Source organism: Mustela putorius, unplaced genomic scaffold (genome assembly GCF_011764305.1).
Source record: "Mustela putorius furo isolate JIRA1106 unplaced genomic scaffold, ASM1176430v1.1 tig00003834_pilon_pilon_pilon, whole genome shotgun sequence".
NCBI classification, from domain to species: domain Eukaryota; kingdom Metazoa; phylum Chordata; class Mammalia; order Carnivora; family Mustelidae; genus Mustela; species Mustela putorius.
In genome coordinates this window covers 6,538,151-6,559,106 of record NW_025421987.1, presented here as the reverse complement: position 1 = coordinate 6,559,106, position 20,956 = coordinate 6,538,151, and the positions used below count along the sequence as shown (strand labels likewise).

The window sequence follows — 20,956 nt, the reverse complement described above, 5'->3', positions numbered from 1 at the left end:
CATATTACACTAAGAGATTTACAAATAGTAAACAACCAATACATTCCTAAGATAAAATCTGACCATAGTTTTTTAAAAATAAATTTTTATAGCCCCTAGTTTTTTTAAGATTAAAAGAATTATAGACAAGTAAGATGGTTTTGTGGAACTTTTGTGGGGTGTGTGTGTGTGTACATTCATGTGTATGCCATTATTGCCAGATTTCATTGTCAGAGTTATTATGGCTTGGTAACATACATTGCAACAATTTTCATGTTTTAATATGCTTTCTCCAGCATTTTATTATGAAAAAATTCAAACATACACAAAAGTATATAAAAATTGCACTTGAATGCTTGTACAGTAACTACCTAGGTCCTGCAATTAATATTTTTATAGTTGCTTTATTCTCTATCGATTCATATTCCTATCCTTTTACCTATATTTTAATTTGTTACTTTTCTGCTTTTTGAAATAAGTTTCACATATCAGTACACTTCCCACTAGCTATACCAACATCCATTTTACTAAGGTTCAATATTTGTCTCTTTCTCCTTCTGTAAAATTTACACACAAAAAAATCCACAAATATTTTCTTCTCCTTCTCCTCCTCCTTCTTCTTTTTTAAATTAGGCTCCATACCCAGTGTGGAGCCCAACAAGGGGCTTGAACTCATGACCCTGAGATCAAGACCTGAGCTGAAATCAAGACTTAGACACTTAACTAAGTCACATAGGTGCCCCAAGATGCATAAATCTTTCTCATTCCATTCAGTGGGTTCTGACAAATCCATACAACTATGTAACCAAATCCCTCATCAAGATACAGAAGATTACCATCACCTCAGAAAGTTAACTCTAGTGTCTCTTTTAAGTCATTCTCTGCCTCTCCACAAGAGGCAACTGCTACTCTAATTTTCTTTCCAACACAGATTTGTTTTACCTGTTTTAGAATGTCACATAAATGCAGTCATATAATATGCACTCTTCTTTTTAAGTCTCCCTCATTCAGCAAACATTTTAGAGTTTCATTCTTGTTGTTTTTTTATCAGTAGTTTAATTTGTAAAATTCCTAGCTAATATTTTGTTTTTTTGGATATGGTACAGTCTGTCCGTTCTTCTGTGGAGAAACACATGTTCTCTTTCTACATTTTCACTAATATGAATAAAACTTCCATAAACATTCTTGCAAAGTTTCTTTGTGGACCTGTGTTTTCAATTTCTCTTGTGAAATACTCAATATTTCTGTTGTGAAATACATTCTGAGTGGAACAACTGGGTGATAACGTTAAATTTTATAAGAAACTGCCAGGTTTGGGTTTGTTTGTTTTTTTTTACCCCAAAATAGTTTTTTTATATTTTATCTTAGTAGTTGTTTTAATATTTATTCCCTTGCTAGCAATATATAAGAGTTCTAGAAACAAATCTTCACTGACACTTGGTGTGGCCAGTCTTTTTAACCATTCTGGTTAATCTGTAGTGTTAAACTGTTTAAGCAATTAGTATTGGATATGAATTATATGTCCCTTGGAAGTTTGAGGAGTAAATTTCCCCAGTAATGACTTGATCTAACATTTTTTAAGTCAATTTTGGAGACAATTTGGACATTCTTGCGTAGGTGTCGTTTTCTTAACTCTTGTTGAGATATATTTTGGTAATTTTTCTTTTCATGGAAAATTATAGTTTCAATCAATTTTTTTTAGTTTATTGGTATGATTTGTACATTTTATACTCACAGTTTAATCTTTATTGTATTTACCCTATGTAAATTTTCAATTTTTCCTTTCCATAGCTAAAGCCAACTAGATTTTTTTCTCTTTTCAAACATAATTTTAAAATACTCAGTTTTTTCCTTCATTAAAAGCTTTGTTTCACCTTCATCGTGTTTGTTTTACTAAACCCAGAGTATGTATACTCTTACCTTTTGTGGAACAAAATATCCTTCAAATTTAGAAAATAAAATAAAATACTCAGTTTTATACTCATATATCCATTATACATTATAAATTAGTGGCTATGACCACTTGTTTCCCCGTTAAGAGACCAAGTTTGTGTCTATACTATTCCTAAATATATGACCTGGAAAAATTTAAACTTTATAAATCTATCTTTCATCATCTGTGATGAGAACATAGCTCTCATGTAAAAGCACTATTGTATTACGTGAGATCAATCTCATAAAATAGAGTGCTTTGCAGGGTTCAGTAAATATTAATTTCGTTGTGACTATTTTTGTTTTCTTGTTCATATGTTATTTATTTTGTCTTTAGCTTCATATAGTTTCTCCTGGTTTATTTTTTCTAGAATTTTGAACTGGGTGCTTTGTACATTTATTTTTTGTTTGTTACTAAAAACATTTAAGTCTACAATTTTATCTCATCTTATACATTCTGGTTGCCACTCATTTTTTTAACTACAATACCTATTTTAATAACCTCCTTGAGAAAGACTGGGGAAGAGATGGTATGAATTATAACCTTTATTAAAGTAAAATAATGCACTTCCTTTATTGTTTACCTAATATTACTTCATACATTTTCCTTTCAACGCTTTACTATATTTTTTGTAGGTATGCTTTTGAAAACATCTTATATTTGGACACTTTTACTCCTTTTACTTAAAACTTCTAAACCAAGCATTTATCTTTTAATGGTTGAGTTTAATTCATTTATATTTTTGCCACAATAATGTATTTATTCTTTCTGCTGTTCTTTATGCTTCTTAGTGATTCCCTTAATTTTCTTTCTATTTTTTTAAAAAGACTTATTTGTTTATTTATTTGTCAGAGAGAGAGAGAGAGAGAGAGCACAACCAGGGGGAACAGGAGGCAAAGGAAAAAGCAGGCTCCCCACTGAGCAAGGAGTCTGATGCTGGACTTGATTCTAGGACTCTGCGACCATGACCTGAGCCGAAGACAGATGCTTAACTGACTAAACCACCCAGGTGTCCCTCTTTCTTTTTTAATCTTTTACTGAAGATCTTTCTTTAGTTGAGCATATCAGATGCCTCAACTAATGGTATATTTATTCATTGCTCTTTGAGGGGTTCTATTTGATTTATTTTATTTTCCCTTCGAACTTTAATCACTAATCCCCACTTGGTCTTTATAACCCAACAATGACTCTCATGTCCACATTATATGTTTTTGCAAAAGCATGTGTTTGTAAATTAGAAAGGGATGTTTTCGGCTTAACAAGGTTTAGGTAGTGTGCTGTATATTTTATGTGCATGTATGGGCTTTAATTTATAAGAATAGTAGATCTTACTCTCTTTCTTACCTTTTTTTAAACACATTTTTAAACACATGTATTCATCCTGCTCTCTGTATATTTAGTTCATGGCTTCTGAAAACTACATATTATTCCATCATGGTCACCAAAATTTAAATATCTGTCACCTAGTGATGGATACAAACAAATCCACTAACAGTTTTTGCTTTGTTTTTTTTTTTTCATCGACTTATTAGAGAGCCTTTGGAATATGCTTCCAAGAGTGAAATATGTCATAGTGAATACATATTCTTAATTTTAGTGAGTAAGATCATATTGTTCTCCAGGGGGTCTATACTTGTTAACACTTCAAGCAATAGCACAATAGTTTTCCCACATCCTGAACCAATGTTTGGTATTTATTTGTGTTTTATTGCCAATCAGAAAATCATTAGCTGTCTTTTCTTTTTTATTTAATTTGCATCTTTAAAAAAATTTATTTATTGTTTTAGAGAGAGAGAACACAAATGAGGGGGAGGATGGGGAGCAGGAGAGAATCCCTAAGCAGACTCCCCACTGAATGCAGACCTATTGTGGCATTTGATCCCACGACCCATGAGATCTGAACCAAAATCAGAAGTCAGAAGTTTGACCAACTTAGCCATCCGGGTACCCCATAAATTTGCATTCTTGTGAACACTAAAAAGTTTGAGAATTTCTTCAAACATTTGTTAGCTACTTAGGTTTATCCTTTTGTGCATATTCTATATTTTTTGTCCATCTTAAAAAACAAAAAAAGGTTTCCTATCTTTTTATTGTCAATCTGTAGAAATGCTTTCTATAGTTAAGATTAGATAATAATCACTTAATAGTTTAGGATTCTAAGTATGTCTTCTCCCGGTCTATCACTGGTATGTGGAATGCTAATTTCTTCTTCCATGTATTTCATTGCACAGAATTCATCAGTTTGGGGTGTCATGATTTTGTGGTTTGTGGTTTTTGGCTCTAGTTTAAGAAACTTTCCTCCACAGTCATAATTTCTTTCAGGTCACAATCATAATTTCTTAATCTACTATTTGTGTTCTGGCTGACCTATTACATGTAAGTTTTTATTTCTGTGAAGTTTGTTTTTCTCTCTGAGTCGGTTTTCCCAAAGCAGTTACTAAATAAGCCACACTTCCCTTCCTGGCTGACAATGCCACCTTTTCTGGGCATTTCTGCTCTCTATTCTGTTTCACTGGTTGCCTGTTCTGAGCCAGTATTTCAGTTGTCATCACTATGTCTTACTATCTGGGAATGCAATAAATCCTAGTTTGCTGCTTCTTTCCCCCTAATATTGCCCGAGTTTCTAATTTGCATTTAGAATTACATATACATGTAGAATAAGTTTGTTTAATTTCTCAAAAAATTTTGGTCATGTTTTGATTGAAAATTTGGGGGGACTTGTAGGTGGGGAGAACTCACACCTTTAACATATGAAATCCTTCTAAACAGAAACATGTCATCCTCTTCATATAATCATCTTCTTTATGTTCTTCTACAGTTTAACTCATTTCTTCTTTGAAAGAGTATGGACTCTTTTCCATTTCATTCCTTGATAGATCCTGTTAATATTAGGAATTGCATCTTCTTTCTTTCTCTTTCTCCCTCCCCCCATCCTTCCTTCCTCCCTTCTCTCCTTTTTTTCTTGCTTGCTTCCCCACTAGTTATTTCTAATTTAGATTAATGTTACGGAATTTTGAAAACTGCTCATTCATTTGGCCCGTTACTTAATTTTATCCCTGGATTTTATAATTTATTGATTCTTTGGGGTTTTCCATGTAGTTGATGACATATCTTTTGTAAAGAATGATATTTTTACCTCTTCCCTACCAATATTCACAGTCTAGTCTGTGTGCATAGGACTAAATGCCGTGGAGAATTATCTAGTGCTATATGAAACAGTAGAAATGTAATGATCTTCCTTCTCTTGTTTTGGTCTCCCAGAGATGGCATCTAAAGTTTCTGTCTTAATGTGATGTTCTCTCTTGGATTTGTTACATTGTCTGTATCATGTTAATCATACTTCATTTTATATGTGATTTTCTGAGTCTATGTCAAACATAGTGAAATTTCTGTAATAATCTTTCTGCATCTATGAAATAATCACATGACTCTTTCTTCTGTAACATATTAATGGGCTGAATTAGACTGACAGATTTTTTCCTGAGGTTAAAATAGTCCTGTCTTCTTAGGGTGAGCCCTCTTTATCATGATAGGTTAATGTTGTTATTATTTAACTCTGGATTATATTTAGCTATTATTTTAATTAGAGCTTTGTATTTTTGTTTAGAGGAGTTATGGGCCCATATCTTTCTTTTTTATGTACTATCATTATCTGCTTTTGAAATCAAGGTTACAGTAGTCTGTCAAAATGACTTGGTCACTGTTTCCTCCTTCTTTATTTTCTGAAAGAATTTGTAATAAAATATGGATTATTTGTGCCTTAAAATTTTGATCAAATTTGCCTGTAGAATTCTCTTGGCCAGGGTTTCTTTATTTTAATGGGAAGAAAGGGAAATTGATTATTGTTCAATTCGTTATTAATTTATTCAAGATTGTATTACTTTTCTGCTAGTTTTCACATGTTATAATATGCAAAAGTCTGTTTACTATGTGATTCCAAATGTATTAGTTTATAATTCTTTCTGGCATTTTATCATATTGTAAATTTCTTTTTTGATTTGTAGTTGTTTATCCTCTTTCAATCTTTATTTTAACATGCAGTATAGCACTAGTTTCATGTGTATCTTATTTTGATTTTTAACCTCTCCATCATACCATTGTCTATAGTTTAAATGCAAGTAAAAAAATCACTTCTGGTTTTATTTTCCTCTTCATTTTTCCTTCATTCTTTTGGTTTGTTTCAATGTCATAGTTTTCTGCCCCTTTCTCCTTATTTTTTTTTTTAAGATTGTATTTATTTATTTGACACACAGAGATCACAAGTAGGCAGAGAGGCAGGCAGAGAGTGGGGGAAGCAGGCTCCCTGCTGAGCTGAGAGCCTGATGCGGGGCTCCATCCCAGGACTCTGAGATCATGACCTGAGCCCAAGGCAGAAGCTTAACCCCCTGAGCCACCCAGGCACCCCCCTTTCTTCCTATTTTATGGGTATGATCTGTTGCTCTTTTTATTTTTCCAAATTGTTCAGCTAGTCATTTGCCTATTCGGTTTTTAGTGACTATTATTTTATGATAGCTTACTTAGCATTAAATTTTCTGCTAATTACTGCTCTGTCGTTGTTCTGTATTTTTATTGACATTTTCTTCTTTGCATTAAAAAAATTCCTTATAGGTTATTCTTTAACCTATGGATTATTTATTGGTGTCTTTCAGCTTTGCAGATATGTGGTTTTATTTTTATTTTTATTTATTTATTTATTTTTAAAGATTTTATTTATTTATTTGAGAGAGAGACAGTGAGAGAGAACATGAGAGGCAAGAAGGTCAGAGGGAGAAGCAGACTCCCCATGGAGCTGGGAGCCCGATGCGGGACTCGATCCCGCGACTCCAGGACGGTGACCTGAGCCGAAGGCAGTTGCTCAACCAACTGAGCCACCCAAGCGCCCCGCAGATATGTGGTTTTAAAAGATATTCTTTTTTTTGTTAGTTAGTTAGTTAGTTTGTATGTTTTGTTTTGTTTTTAAAGATTTTATTTATTTATTTGACAGAGAGAGATCACAAGTAGGCAGAGAGAGAGAGAGAGAGAGAGAGAGAGGAGGAAGCAGGCTCCCTGCTGAGCAGAAAGCCCGATGTGGGACTCGATCCCAGGACCCTGAGATCATGACCTGAGCCGAAGGCAGTGGCTTAACCCACTGAGCCACCCAGGCACCCAAAAAGATATTCTTCAATTACATATTTTTAATGTATTACATTGTGATCAGGGAATATAACATCTGAAGTGGTGGTTAATCAGAACTAAATGATACAGTTTTTCTTTTTTTTTTAAAGCATTTTTATTTATTTGACCGAGAGAGAAAGAGAGCACAAGCAGGTGGAGTAGCAGGCAGAGAGAGAGGGAGAACCAGGTTCGCCACTGACCAAGGATCCCGATGCAGAGATAGGTCCCAGGACCCTGGGATCATGACCTGAGCCAAAGGCAGACACTTAACTGACTGAGCCATCCAGGCGCCCCAAAGATACCCTTTTCTTGGAAAATAATGCATGGACTATTTTTCTATTTGAAGAGAACTGTGCATTTTTCTTATTTTAAAAAGTTTAATTTAATTTAATTTCTTTTCAGTGTTCCAGAATTCACTGTTTATGCACCTCAGCCAGTGCTCCATGCAATACATGCCCTTAATACCCACCACCAGGCTCATCCAACCCCCCCCCCCCCACCCGCCTCCCCTCCAAAACCCTCAGTTTGTTTCTCAGAGTCCAAAGTCTTTCATGGATGTTACCCACAAACAGTGGAAGAGGGTTCCCCTTTCTGCAAATCCTCTCCAACACACTTGTTTATTGTCTTGTTAATTTTGGCCATTCTAACTGGTGTAAGGTGGTATCTCAATGTGGTTTTGATTTGAATCTCTCTGATGGCTAATGATGATGAATATTTTTCATGTGTCTGTTAGCAATTTCTATGTCTTCTTTGGCGAAGTGTCTGTTCATGTCCTCTGCCCAATTTTTTTTTAATGTGATTATCCTCTTTGTGTGTGTTTGTGAGTTTGAGGAGTTTTTTTTAGATTTTGGATATCAGCCCTTTGTCAATAGTGTCATTTGCGAATATCTTCTCCCATTCCCTGGGTTGCCGCTTTGTTTTGTTGACTGTTTCCTTTGCTGTGCAGAAACTTTTGATCTTGATGAAGTCCCAAAAGTTCATTTTCCCTTTTGTTTCCTTTGTCTTTGGGGACATGTCTTGAAAAAGTTGCTGTGACCAATGTCAAAGAGGCTACTGCCAATGTTGTTCTTTAAGATTTTGATAGGTTCCTCACATTGAGGTCTTTCATCCATGTCTTTATCCATGTATCCATTATCTTTGTGTCTGGTGTAAGAGAACAGTCAAGTTTCATTCTTCTACACATAGCTGTCCAATTTTCCCAACACCATTTATTGAAGAGACTGTCTTTTTTCCACTGCACATTTTTTCCTGCTTTGTTGAAGATATTTTGACCATAGAGTTGAGGGTCCATATCTGGGCTCTGTACTCTGTTACCCCGGTCTATGTGTCTGTTTTTGTGCCAGTATCATGCTGTCTTGGTGATCACAGATTTGTAGTAAAGCTTGAAATCAGGCAACGTGATGCCCCAGTTTTGTTTTTCTTTTTCAACATTTCCTTAGCAATTCCAAGTCTCTTCTGGTTCCATACAAATTTTAAGATTGCTTGTTAAAATATCTATACTGTCTAGAGCAATCTATACTTTCAAAGCCATCCCAATCAAAATTCCACCGGCATTGTTCATTTGTGTGAACCTTTTACATATTTTGCACAATATATTTTAGTTCAAGCTCATAGATTATTTAGTTTAAATCCTTTATAAATTGTTTATTTTTACCTATAGATCTATGCATTTCTGAGTGAGACATTAATTTCTAACTGCAATTGCTCATTTATCTACTTCAGTATATCGGACTTCTATACTATATATATATACCTATATATATACACTCATATAAATTATATTATGTATATAGAAGGGGGCAGTATGTTTATATTGTTAGGTACATATATTTTGATGATCATTATATGTTCTTAACTACTTTTCCTTTGCCAGTATCTTTGTGATTTAGTTGAAATTTTTTATTAAATTATATCTTTATATGCACCTTTTTTAATTAAAATTTGTTATCTTTACTTTTTGTTCATATTTGACCATTATATCTGTTCCAATCCCTTTATTTTCAGTCTTTTTTGCATATTTTTCCAAGTATATCTCTTATTGATAGCATTTTACTGAATATGCTTTTTAAAAATACAATCTGAGAATCTGCCTTTTGATTTGAGAGTTTCAACTTCTTATACGTCTTTTTTACTCTATTAATATCCACTGATCCTATCTCTCTCAATCTCTATCAAAATCTATCATTTGATTACATCTGTCTGTCTTGTCTTACAAGTAAAAATGGGTATAAATTTACATCACCTTGGATTAGGCTATGGTTTCTTAGATAGGCCACCAAAAGTATGAGCAGCAACAATACAATAGATAAATTGTACTTCATTAAATTAAATACTTTTGAGGCTGAAGTGACACTACCAAGAATGTGAAAAAACAATCCACAGGTTGGAAGAAAATATCTGCAAATCATATATCTGATAAAGGTCTAGTAATTAGAATATATAAAGAATGCTTATAATTAACAATAAAAAAGACAAAGAATTCAACCAAAAATGGGCAAAGCATCTGCATAGACATTTGTAGAAAGAATATATGAAAGGAATGAATAAGCACATGAAAAGATACTCAGTATAATTCATCACTAATCAAAACACAATGAGATACTACTCCACACACTCTAGGATTGGCAATGATAATTTTTTTAAAAAGAAAAAAAACCACAAGTGTTAATAAAAATTTAGAGAAAGTCAAATGCTAATACACTGCTGGCAGGAATATAAAATAATGCAGTTATTGTGGAAAATAATTTTGTAGTTGCTCAGAAAGTTAAACACAGAATTAGCAGATGCTCCAACATTTCCACTCCTAAGTATATACCCAAGGAAAGTGAAAACATATGTTCTCCCCAAAACTTGTGTACAATGTTTGTAGCATTATTCATAATAACCACAAAGTAAAAATAGCCTAAGTGCTTATCGGCTGATGAACGAATCAACAAATATAATATGTGTCTACGATGGAATATTATTCAACCACAAAAAAGGAACACGGTACTATTAAATGGTACAATACAGATGAACCTTGAAAACTTTATGCAAAGCAGAATCCGCTAGGTGCAAAAGGCCACATGTGAGAACAAACAAATCCTCACACATGGAAAATAGATTAATGGTTGTCAGAGAATTGTTTATGGGTGGGTGAGGTGTGATTGGGATGGAAGTCTAATAGATATAGGGTTTTGGGGGGCTGTTAAAAATGTTCTGGAATTAGATAATGGTGATTATACAATGTAGGGATTGGGCTGAAAATATTTAAATTGTGAATTTTGTGTTATGTGATTTATATCAATTTTAAAAACTTTTAAAATATGATTAATTTGTGTTGTACAATTATTTACACCTTCCTTCACTATGTCTATTACTATTATAAGTTACTTAAGAGCTAGAGTACCCTTTTATTTTTAAGAATGGCCCTTTCTCAAACACACTACTTAAAACCAACTCCCTACAGTCTCATTTTTCATTTTCAGAGAACAGCTTTTCAATCTCCTTCTCATATAGACTCCTAGTTCTTTAAAGATGCCACATATATATGTACGCTTCCTTTTAAAAATTCAGTGATTCTAAGTATCTAAGTATTTATTTTTCTGAACTGTTATTGATAAGTGCCTAAATGATTTGCAGTAAAATGTTTCTTATCTAGTTAGTTACCAAAGGCGCTATGAAAATAAGAGTCCTACATAGTGATGGGATGAGAGGAAGCCTGTCATTTTCTCCCATTTGATTAAGAAAGAGATTCACATTTTGAATTCCTAAAGATATTATAAAAAGAAAAGAAAAAAGTTTTAAACAATTAAGATGTAAAAGATAAATATTGATTAGTAATAGTAACTCAACTTTACTCATTTTAACTAAGGTAGAGTTTCTTACTTAGAGACATCAATAGTTAAATGTATTGGGGTAAAAGTTGGAAGATGGTAAAACTTAGCTCAAATTCTGACCCAAGGGTATCTACCTACCTGTCCACATATTGGTTCTTTCCTTTACCCAGAAAAGACCTAAGGCCAATGAGATGCATCACTTTTCCAGGAAGGAGCATGCCACAGTTACCCCTCATTGTCTTGCTCCCTTCTACTAACTCTATTCAGTCCAGCAGTTTAGGGTGCAAGCTCCCCACTGAGCAGAGAGCCCGATGTGGGGCTGGATCCCAGGACCTGAGATCATGACCCCAGCTGAAGGCAGAGGCTTTAACCCACTGAGCCACCCAGGCGCCCCTCTTTCTAACTTTTTAGCATAGTCAAGCCTTTTGGACTCCCTTTTCCATACTGTGGCTGGAGGGAACTCTTGAAATCATAAACTGATCATTTCACTCTGCTCACAGCCTCCAAAGGCTTCTTCTTCTTCTTGAGTTAAAGACCAAATCCCAGCATAGTTTGTTCTCTAACCTACTTCTCCTGCACCAATTTAACACTTTACTCTCTGTGCTCCAACCTCCCTGACTTTCAGTTTTTAGGTGAATCATGCTGCCTCCTGCCACAGGACAATTACCTGGAATTTATTCTCATTCACTCAATAAATATTTGAGAGTGCCCTTTTCCCCTAGTTAATTTCTACTCAACCTTAAAATCAAACATTCTTTCACTCCTCAGTGCAAGCCAGTTTTCTTTGTCATAAACCCCTGTTCTTTTTCTTGAGAGCCTATAGGCAACATTTGTAATTGTACACTCTCCAGTGTGATTTTATGATGGTCTGTCACCTTCACTGGTCTGTAAAGCTTTGGATGATCAACAGTCATGTCTATTTTTACCTCCTCTGTGTGTCCGTGTGTCCAGTATCCAGCACAGTGCGTGGAAACTAATAAATGGTCTATTACTACAGCTTACATAAAGTGTTCATCAAACAATACATTGAATATGACTTAGATTTTAGAGGGCCATTATTATATTTCTAAAGTCATATCTATGGTATATATATATAGTATGGTATTCCTTTGTGAGAGGATTCTCCTTTAATAAGTTTCGTGGCTTATTGTTAGATTTCTAGAAGTAAATGTTTTCCTGTCATCTGTGCTCTCATTCATGCTTCCTTTGCCACACTAAATCTTGCACTGTGGGTTTCTCACAGAAAGCAATGTTTGAGATCATGTATTTTCACTTTATGTTTCTCATTTTAAAGCCAATCATCTTAAATTTCTTCTATAGATTTCTAACCTGAACTTTCACTAAGAAAAAAAAGTGCATATCTGAAGAAAAAGAAAAAATGGCAGTCTTCCTATTGAAGATTCTTCATCCAAGCTAGACATAGAGAAATATCCTCTCTCCCTCTGAATTTTACTTAGTCATAAGTTTTTAGCTTGAGTTTCGATTATAAGAGCTGACAAACATTTAATGCTGAGAAAAATATGAATGGCTGTTTCCAAATAGCACACTGTTCTTTGGGAAAGATCACTTAAAATATCAAATTTATTTCAGCTCCATTATCAGTGGATCTGAAAGTCTCCTTTGAGTCATTCATCTTTGGGATCATTGCTTGGATCTATATATTGGCATTTAGACAGGTGCGAGAGATGGACAATATCTTAAAAAAAATACACATGTATAAAAATGCACCCATTATATACCTATTAAAACATTAATGATAAGGGAAGTAAATTTAATGTGTTCATTTTTATAAAAACTTTAAAGAATTCATGTTTAATTAAAAGTGATATATAAATCATGCTGTTTGCTAGCAGTATTGACTGTGCCGTTCCCATTCTGCCAAACTTAATATAAAATTAATTGTTAATTTTCAGGCCAGTGGCCTGCTCTTCAGCAAGATATATGCTGATTGTTTAGACATGAGTCAGTGAAATACTAAACTTCATAATTGAGGTCTCTCTGTGATGCCCTGAAGTAATTCTCAAGATTTGATACTACTCTCAGTATATAAGTTTACTCTTTTAAACACTGAAAAGAATGTTTTGAAATATAACTTTCAAGACATGTTAGGCATCAAGTCTATTTCACATTCAGTTGAATGGTTACTATTTCAGTAAAGTGCACTCAGCATTTAAGAGTAGTGTGACCTCGTAGGGTGGCAAAGAATGGCTTATCTTTTGCACAATCACACACAACTGTGGACCAATCTAAACTTTTCTCACTTCATAATACTCTGGGTTAGTCTGACCTTACATAAATAAATATAGCATTTCAACAGCCTTTCACACGCCTCTTCTGGACAGAACTTCAAGCTGAAACAGCCACCAAACTCCAAAGTAAGTGATGATTAACTTAGGGAGTGCTTGGCTTTATCTTCAAGGAGGTTAACATGACCTCGAATAGCAAAACGATATTACTTACTGATATTGTATGCATTTCATGCACTGTTAGGATAATGGCTATTTCATTTATGAAGGAGGCTAGACTGAAAAACCTGACCAGTAAATGTTTCTCTGACATTGTCCTCCTTGAACCAGAATCTCCCACCTTACCGAACTGCTTTTTATTTCTATTATTTCTATTTCTATTATGTTTTTGCTTGGTAATAAGGCACACTGAATCTTTCATTACGTAGAAATACAATTCCTTTTCTCCAGGTAAAGGAAAAGCATTATTTTCTGATATTTTTACCCAGTGAGGGACAGTACAGAGACCTTATCTTCTCATATCTCGACAGGATCTCCACAGAACATTTCAACTCACTTAACGAGGCTAGTGTCCGACCTTCTCTTATGCCAAGCACATTCTGGCCTCTGGGCTCCTATCATTCTCTATCCTAGGATATCTTCTTTCCCCCTGACATTTTCCTCTCTGCTATCTGTAGATATTCAACAGTTTTCCTGATTTTCTTTGTACCTCATTATCATGATGGACAAAGCCTATGTTGGGAAACACCACCATAGCTGCATGTAAACAGAGTTTCTTATGCTTCCAGAAATTCAGCTCTAAACCTCCTCATTTATCTTTTACTCAGGAAATCAAGTCGGAATACGAATGAGAATGTAGTTATTACACACCATAAATTCAATCTATTGCTTTTGATGAGACAACTGGCAAGGTTTTGTAAATTATTTTTAACAGCAAATCATTTGTAGCCCATGTCATAAGTAGGGCATCATGACGTTGGTTGGCTGGAAAGCACTGACCCAGTCAAATTCAATCCTGCTTACTTACTGAGACCCAAGTCAAATCCACTGTAATGCAGAATATATCCATTCATTTGTGTATTCATTCACTGACGATTTATTCATTGCTTAGACCAGACAGTGTACAGGGTTTTAGGGCTATAAAGGCAGATGGAAAAATTCCCCATTCTCAACACAAGCAGGCTGCACTCCCAATTCCCCTTCTGGGACAGATACTTTTCAACTTTTGAGTCGAGCTTATATAATACCTCAGAATCCTTCTGAACACAGATCTTCAAACAACTACTAGCAATCTATTAGAGAGGGCTTAGAGGTAGATATTTCCACTATAATTAAACAGACAGACATGTAAACAAATAATTAGTAAAATGTCAGTTGTAGAGTCAGGTAAATAGTATCAGAGCAAAACTTTAATGCCTACTCATTAATTTAAAACATACAGTTTTTGAAGAGCACCATTAGATTCTGTGCGCGAGTCAAAGAAATAGTCTCTGGCTAGAAAGATGAAGAATTTAGAAAAGGAGATAAAATGCTTATCTGAGTAACAGGAGTACACAATGAATACCCTTGTAGGTACAGTCTCCATTTATTACTTCCATTTTCTCTTTTCCAAGTCATTATTTAATGCTACCACACTCTGACTTGTGACTTATACTTGGATCTCAGTCTTGCTGGCACCAGCAATCACCTACTATTTCCAGGTACCAAAAAATAAATAAATAAAATCTTTAAATCCTGCATTTTATTGGATCTTTTTCACAGAATTTCATATTGTAGATTATGTTCTTTTTGAAAATGGTTCCTCTGTTTCTAAACACTGTACTTCTGGTTTCCCTATTAATCTCTCTGACAATTTCCATTCAGTCCTATGTTTTGATTTTTTTTTTCTTTCTGCTCCGGATATTTGGTGTTCTTTGTGATTTTCCTGTGCCCTCCCCCTCCTCTTGAAATATTATACTTGGTATATTTTCTCCAGTGTCAGGGTAGCTCCCCGAATAACTCCAGTAGGCACCATTCATTTCACAGTCCAAGTGAATGATGTCTAGCATTGTACAGGGCAAAGTCTGTGTGGCTGAACACCTACTAGCAATATGTCTCTGGTCTAGGGACTCCAGTCTTCTTTCCTGATTTCTTGCCATGGTGGATTTCTTCAGTTGCATGAATTAGCCACGTGTTCAGTTTTACCTATATAATCACACTCAAACCTATTTCTCCAGTCCTGAAAACTCCAAAGTTCCAGATTTGTGTTTCTAGTTTTCTACTAGACACCTCCACCTGGAAATTGTAGAGCTTCTCATTTAGATCATATTCCAATCTAAGTCTTCATACTTGATCCTCATACTCTATTAATATTTTATCCATGAATGCCATCACTCATTTAGTTCCTCAAGCTAGAAATTTAGGAGCCAGCTTTGACTTCTCTCATTTTCTCCATCCAAATCCAATCAATCATTACGTCTTGTCAAGTCTAACTCTGAAATCTTTCAAATCTGTCAGTTTTTACCCATTCCTCCATATTTTTATGTATAGAACACAAATGACCTTCTCCATCTTTCATGTGAGTCAGGCTAGCCTTAATGAGCCTCAATGCCACTTATTTTTTATGCCTATCCACTCTTTTGCTTATTCTCACTATTTTCTGAAAACCCATTTTTGCATCCATTGTTTTCTCTACCTGAGTGATGTTTCTTAACAAAGTCTGAACACAAAAATCATTTCCAAGTTTCAATTAAAATGTTTCTTCCTTTAAAACTTTCACTGATCTTTTCCTAGTCTGATTCTCCTCCATGAAATATTATTATCAATTCTCTTCTTCTGGTTTCCACGGTGTTTTATTCATGTTATTAGTAAACCTTTGTTAATAATCACTATTTGCAAAATACTTGTTATTTTTTATTAGACCATAAAATCCTTCAGATCAGGAACCAGAAATCTTACTCATCTATGTATCTTTAGAATATAGATAAGTGAGTAACACATAGAAGATACTCAATAAATTTGGGAAGGGATTAAACTGCTCTCTTTTATTTTTTTAAATTCAATTTATTTTATTTTATTCTTTTCTCTTTTATTTTTCTAGAGAGAGAGAGAGCATACACAAGTGCTGGGGGTTGGTGGAGAGCAGAGGGAGAGAGAAGAGAGAATCTTAAGCAGTCTCCATGCCCCCTGCAGAGCCCTACACAGGGCTCTGTCTCACAACCCTGAGATCACGACCTGAGCTGCAATCAAGAGTAAGGGACTTACGCAACTGAGTCACCCAGGTATCCCGAAACTGTAGTCTTAATATTTAAAGACCTGAACAGTTTTGTTTTTTTTTTAATAATACTAGGTAATTCTTATTCATCCCCTCAATTTCAATTTTAATGCAAAAATGTTTGGGAATGCTATTTATAAAAGTAAGGGGAAATTGACAAAAAAAAAAAAATTCATGTATAGTTCCTGAAACTCACAACTGCCATTAAGCTACACAGTGATTTGAGGTGGTATTGCTCATTTTGTCTGTTTGTAACTCTTAATAATTATAAGGACAGAAAGGTGATTTTGGCTCTTGCAACTTGACTGACTTCTATTTTATGCTCTCTCTGCTTTGGCTCCACAATTTTGAAAACAAACTACTCAATAAACACTATTTATGTCTTAAATATACTTTGTAATGAATAAATAATATTTATGAACACACATATCTTTTGTTTATCAATCCAGCCTATTATTTTGTCCCTGAAAATGGATGAGGAAAAATGGATCAGTTATCAATTCCAGGTGTTTCTGGAGCACAATGCTTTTCTTCTGCTAAATCTAGATTTGCCCTCATTCTGCTTGTCAAATTCTGCTACTTGAACTTTCAGCCTTTCTCAACTCAAATTTTGTTTGTCTAGGTCTTCGACTTGATTCAGTTCTCATTCTACCTTTAAGCAATATTTATACCTTTCGCAGTTTTTTCTTTCATTTCTTTTATGCAAGTAGAGTTCAAGGAGATGTAGAAGAAAGATTGAAGAGAGATGCCTGTCTCTTTGGGCACAGAGTAGAGGGGAGAAATGTAAAGAGTGGATCTGGAGGATCAATGGAAGGTAGGCAGCACAACAAGTTTGAAGGACCCAAGAAGGCCAGTGTGTCTGGAATTTGTAGTGTAAATGGGGAAACAGCAGGAAATAAGAACAGTGAAGTACAGCACCAAATCATGTAGGGTCTTGTATCCATAATATGGATGTTGTAGTTTCTTCTGAGTGATCTGTGAAGCCACGGCATGCTTCTGAGCAGAGGAGATGTCAAGGATACAAACAGGAAGACCATTGGGGAACTGTTGCAATAATCCAGGTGAGAGATGGTGGTGGCTTACACTAGAGGAACTGTGAACGTGGTGGTATGACTAGGGTCAGACTCTGCATGCATTTGGAAAGTTGAACTGTCATAGTTTATTTATGTTGATTGCGAGAGGAAGAGCGGATCATCAAGGAGGACTCCAGAGTTGGTGACAGATAGAATAGAGTTGCCATTTATCAAGATGTGAAAGACTTCAGAAGTTGTAGGTTTCAGAAGGTTCTTAGGCATCTCAATAGAAATGTCATATGGGAACTTGAAGGAGGTTGGATCTAGGAATATAATGTTGTCATTGGTCAGAAATAGAAGTTATATAAAGCTATGGGACCAGGTGTGATCAGCCTCTTTGTTGATTAAGCATAACTGAATAACAGTACCCTAGCGCTGACTCCTAGGTAATACTAGCATTTAAATTTTAGTAATGCAGGGAGCATCCAGCAAAGAACACTGAGAAGAATATGTTACAAAAGGATTCCATTGTGCATTGAGTATAATTGGATGGTATAAGTTGAAAACAATTTGAGTCGAAAAAAAAGCCTACACTTATAGTGAGAAAAAATCAGAATATGAGAGTCACTGATATATTTCATTATTGTGGGAAAATTTAAAAGGGGTAGAAATATATCTGATGACATTTGGGTGGTGATTAGGACATAACTTTGGTATTATTATTTTTGAATAGTATACTCGTTAGTTGTTATTACTACATTATATTATATTACATTATTTGTTGATTATTCAACACTTTTTACGTAATTTTTGAAAAACAGTTTGATCAAGAAAATATCTTAAACATAACCTGACCCCAAAACTGTATGTATGTATTTACTTTCATTTACTAATTAATTTACGTTCATATTACTTACCACTTTTGACAATAGGAAACTATTCAGAGGACTAGTTCTAAAATTGTTCACGTGTATCCTTAAAACAGAATAAAGGTTGCAAAGATATTTTCTTGTAAGTAACAAAGAGCATTTATAAGATTCTGCCACTTCCCAGGATATGATAAGCAGAATAATAGCCTTTAAAGATATTCACGCTGTACTCCTAGGAAACTATGAACAGACTACCTTACATAATAGCAAAAGGGACTTTTCAGATATGAATAAGTTAAGGACTTTGAGATGAGGGGGGATATCCTGAATTATCCAAGTGAACTCAGTGGAATCATTATGAGTCCTTAAAAATCACAGAACTTTTCTGGCTATAGTCAGAGAGACGTAAAGTTGCTGACTTTGAAGTAAAACCCCAGGTTGGGCTCCATGCTAGGTATGGAGCTTACTAAAACAAACAAACAAACAAACAAAAAAAACTTGCTGACTATGAACATGGAGAAAGTGGGTCCTGAGTCAGGGAGTGTAGAAGCTAGAAAAGGGAAGGAAATAGATTCTTTCCTAGAGTCTTCAGAAAGTAATAAAGCCATACCAACAACTTGTTTTATCCTAATGATATCTGTGTCAAACTTTTAACCTAATGTAAGATATTTACATTATGTAAATATGTAATATGTAATATAGAAATGTAAGATATTTAATTTGCATCATCTCAAGTTATGAAGTTGGTGGCAATTTGTTACAGCAGTAATAGAAAATCTAATACATAATGTCATGATTTAAATAAATTTTATCATGTCGTTTGAATGAAGAAACAACCACAATGGTGAATTTTAAGATTTTTTTTTAAATTGAGAAGCAGTTTCCTTCCTCATGTTCAAGTGCAGATGTGTCAGCAACAGCCTGAACTCTTATCCACTATACCCTACTGTCCTAAGACAGAGATATTTATCTTGTAGAAGAAGGAACAGAAGCTCAGAGATGAAATACATTCATAAACTCACCCAAGTAATCAGAATGTTCCCAGTCCTAAAACCCATCTGCAACCCACCCCTGCACATTGCTTTAAAGGCTTTTCAATATTCCCTTGTCCATATATGCTTATAAAATTCAAATAAGCCTGGAAGTGGAATGGTTATTCACAATTTCTTTTTGACTGCCTGATTTCCTCTTGGCCTTCTGCAATTAGGAAGTGGGTACATTTGCATGGTCATCTTAACACAAGAAAGGAACAAACAAATATAGTCTAATCATAGTAGCCTGCTGAAGTAAAAAAAAAAATTGTTTGGCTTCTGAGAGCTTCTGCATTTCATAAGCAAAAAATTTTAAGGAAAGAGTAAAACCAATGATTTGCTGTTAAAAAAAAAAAAAAACCACATATCAGCCATGTTGAAAGATGACAATCAAAACAATCTTCTATATTTCCTGTCCCTTTATTTTTGGCTAGTGGGGGAGGGGAAATGATCAAGGCATCAGGCGTAAGTTTCTCATAAAACTAATTAACAGTCCTTCAGAGAGCCACACTCTCTGAGTATGAAGAAGACAGAAGCCTCTGTCTTCTGTCCAGTTACTGGAAGGAAACTGGGTGACCAGGTGGTTTTCTGGTACTATCCCTTTGCCAAGGGCTGCTGGAACTTGGAAAAAGACTTTAACTCCCCTCTCTTCCAGATCCTCAACCTTTCAACCCATGTTTCTTTTAGTCCTCCTAAGCCTCCTTCCCAAGGCTAGATCTAGATCATGGAGAATCAAGTATAAGGCAGCATGTTAATACTACCTCTTGAGTTCTAAGGTTCAAATTTGGTAAGTTGTAGTACAACCTGGCTATCTTGCTTTTGTAGTAAGAAGCCTAGCTCATTTTTATTAATGGATAATGGACTTACCTAGGAGATGTTTGAGGAATTGCAAAGATCAACCAGGGTCCATCTCTCTTGGCTGTGTCGTTTACTGTTCTCCCTGGTGGAAGTGGCTTGTATTTCAGCAGGATTGTTAATTTCCTGCATCTCAGGAGCATCCAAAGTTCAATGAAAGTAGCTGGAAGTGAGGCATTTGACAATAAGGAAGTGAGAATATTTGTTTGTTTGGGCTACAAGGCAAGTTCAAAGATGGAGGCTTTTGTTTTCTCTAACCATGATGAGTCGCTCTGGTTTCATGTCGAACATCAGGGTTCCATGCAGGATGTAAACATTTCCTGCTGGCCAAGTCTGTTTCTATAATGGTAACCCCATAGGTTCTGTGCTACTTGCACTGTAATTGTGCCAAGAGTTCCTGTATTCAACAGGGGAGGTTAGAAGTCAGTCTGGCTTCGCAGCTGTTTTGGTAAGAACTGGCTTTCCAGCAGCTCTGGAAACGTGCAGTGGCACTCCTCAGACAAACATTAATCAGTTGGTCATCACCTCCTGGGGGCATTGTGGAGTTGTCTGGAAAGAAGCTGCAAACATGCCTCTCTGTGTTTGTATGTAATGGTGGGTGTGTAGGGGTGCTCATGAACATTAATTTTAAGAAGGCCATTATGGAGTATAAGGTCACTATAGAATTTCATTTCATAATTTGTGCAGATAGCCATTAAGGGGCAAGTAAACAGAAACTGAAGCTTTAAACGGTAAGCCTTATTTTCCCCTTAGAAATGGTTTATCTTCATTTTTGATGGCTCTCAATTTGGCACTGGTCCCCAAC

General features: G+C 35.0%; 1 long non-coding RNA gene across 1 annotated transcript in view; it reads right to left on the bottom strand.

The window, feature by feature from the left end:
* Positions 1-20,612, bottom strand: part of LOC123394365 — a 63,458-nt gene extending 42,846 nt beyond the window's left edge. Inside the window, exon 1 of the long non-coding RNA XR_006609053.1 lies at positions 20,164-20,612. This is a non-coding gene — a long non-coding RNA (uncharacterized LOC123394365). The remainder of the gene's footprint in view (positions 1-20,163) is intronic.
* Between the last annotated feature and the right edge of the window lie 344 nt (positions 20,613-20,956).